The 2,567-nt window shown below is 43.4% G+C and overlaps 1 long non-coding RNA gene across 1 annotated transcript; it reads left to right on the forward strand.

Annotated features, from left to right (window-relative positions):
• The first annotated feature begins 265 nt into the window (after nt 1-265).
• LOC123116736 (uncharacterized) lies at nt 266-2,127 on the forward strand. The gene is made up of 4 exons (XR_006457164.1): nt 266-573; nt 959-1,112; nt 1,187-1,248; nt 1,880-2,127. It is a non-coding gene; the product is annotated as an uncharacterized lncRNA (long non-coding RNA).
• The last annotated feature ends 440 nt before the right edge of the window (nt 2,128-2,567 follow it).

Genomic DNA, 2,567 nt, shown 5'->3' on the forward strand with positions numbered 1-2,567 from the left:
GGCTTCTCAGAGCTCAGGGCATCTCGGCCGTTGGATCGGATTGCTGATGCGTTTTGGACCGTAGGATCTCGCTCCTGGAAAACCTCGGCCGTCGGATCGACCTGGAGCTACTGCTATAATGAATAGTTACTGCCTCCCCGCGCAGTTTCACTCCCGGCGTGCCACCACGCGTAATTAGTCTTACCCGCCAAGGGAATTTTAGACATTTCATGTAAGGTGGTATAAAATCGGGCCACTCCCGTGGTGGAGACCTGGCCGCCGCCTCCTCCCGCACTCGCTCGTCCCTTCTCCTCCTCGACGCCACCTCCACCCAATCCCTAACCTTAGCAGCTCCCGACACCGCGGCCATCTCCTTCGCCCAGCCCGACAGACCGCCGCCGCCCACTTCCACGGTGTCGTCACCGTCGTCCTCGCGTGCACACGGCAAGAGGAGCGCCCCCACCCTCTCCTATCCTCCTCCCCTCATCACGATCCAGGACAAGGAGGGCCACCGTGGCGAGCAGGTCAGGCGGCGCATCCAGATTGCTGAGGAGCCGCCCGCAAGGTCATCCATGGCTCGACCGAACAGAGCAGGTGAGGAGGGAGATGCTGGTTCCTCTTTCCCGCTGCTTATCTAGGTCTATTTATCGTGATTCGTAGGGATCTGGTTAGGTTTGCTAACTTTATCCTCAGCATGGTCCGGTTGCTGCGGATTGGTGAGCTATAGAAGGTACCTCGTGTGCCTCCCGTACCAGTGGATTTGATCTACCTTGAATCTTTTTGCATTTGGATCCTTTTGCATCTCCTCTTCCTCCTTTGGTTTCTTCTTCTTGCCTCTTCTGTTCCTTTGGATGTTTCATGGGCTATTTTGGCTGCTTCCTGGGTGTTCATTTTCTTCTCTTGCTTCTTTCATTTTTATGTGATTCCTCTTCACCTAATGACATTGTATTGTTTATGTCCTGCCTAATTTGTTTTGCAGGTACTATGCTTGTCGTGGATTGCTGCCTCACGTGTGCTGGATGCTTCTTCCCTTTATCCTTGGTGTGCAAGACATGTTCTTTCTAAAAGTGATGCCCACTAATGTGTTTGATACATCGACTTTGACATGGTCTCCCCTTTTTATCCAGTTTGAGGTATTCCAGTGATCTTATCCTGTTATCTTTCTTATATGATTCATATCCCTGTGTTCATAAGTTTTCTTCTACAGGTATCGAAGTAATTTTATCTTGAGAAAAGAGAGCTTTCCTCCTTATTAGGTCGCTTTAGAGGGTAAGTAAGCTGTTCATGATAGCTCAATTATTAGTTTCTCTTCTATGGTTTCTTAGTAGTTAGCAGTGCTTAGTAGTATCTCAAACACTATATAAAGTTGAAATCCTAACATTTTACTAGATGCAACTAGACAGTGGATGTTGCTAGGTCAACATAGAGCAGAGAAAAATGCATCTTCTACGGCACATCACATTATGCCTCTTCCATAGGGAAGTTTCCAATGTTTATTCGCAAATCTCACTCATAGATACGTGGCCCCATTTTTGTGTTGAAGGTTATATGAGCTGATAACGACATCTTCTCATCTAAAATTTAAAATAAATGGGATTGATTGTCTATGGTGAAACATGAGGATTGCTCATGCCTTTTTGCAAAACTAATTCTGGACCTTGTCATCGTTTTGGCAATTTGGATATAGATGTGCTTTCTTTCAGGTTAGTATCCAGGACATAATTGGGCTTAACTAGGACATACTTGATTCTCTGTTGGGCTTCACCAGTTGGGCTTAACTAGGACATAATTGATTCTCTGTTGGTAAAAAGAAAAAAAGATTATCTGGTTGGAGAAAACCTATCTTTTGCTTTGTTTGCTTCTGAATTTTAGTAACCTGTTTTCATTTTATTGTTTTCAGGTTAGTACGGGAGTTCCTACCAAGACTGACTTATGGAAGTTATGCTAGCTCCACCAGTTGGGCCTTCTGTACAAAACTAGACTCAAGATAATTTATTTTGGTGCTTGCGATAAATATTAGATAGAGGGGTGATGCACACATACTTCATCCAGTCTATCTGTTCATGTATGTTAATTAACTAATTAGACAAAAATAACTCTGTCTCCATGGTGTTTGTGATGATGCTACCAATTTACTAAACACTAAAATATTGGGTTGTGATTTTAAAATCTAGCAAATTAATTTTATTTATTGCTTCTTTTCCATACAGATGTATCATATCTATTCTCTTTCAAAAAACTTATATAAGCAGCACTGGAGGATTATAGGTAACTTATACTAAGAACTTTGCATCACAATTCGGATCAATTTGCACCAACTAAAAAGGTATTACAGATTGAAGATAGAAGCCAGGCTGTGAAACAAAAGGTGACATTCTATTCTTGATGTAATTTCCAAATTATAACCCATAATCAAGCAAAATATTACAACAAACATGACATATATGTTGCTTGCATTCAACATCTTCACGACCTTCAAACGCATACATCTCCTCCGGGTGCTTCTGCCATCACGGCACTTTCTCTGGACCTGCACAAGGCATCCATCCCCTCTTCAGCACCACCTTCGCCACTAGAATGGTTCTCCA

This window comes from Triticum aestivum, chromosome 5B (genome assembly GCF_018294505.1).
Source record: "Triticum aestivum cultivar Chinese Spring chromosome 5B, IWGSC CS RefSeq v2.1, whole genome shotgun sequence".
Classification (NCBI taxonomy): Eukaryota; Viridiplantae; Streptophyta; class Magnoliopsida; order Poales; family Poaceae; genus Triticum; species Triticum aestivum.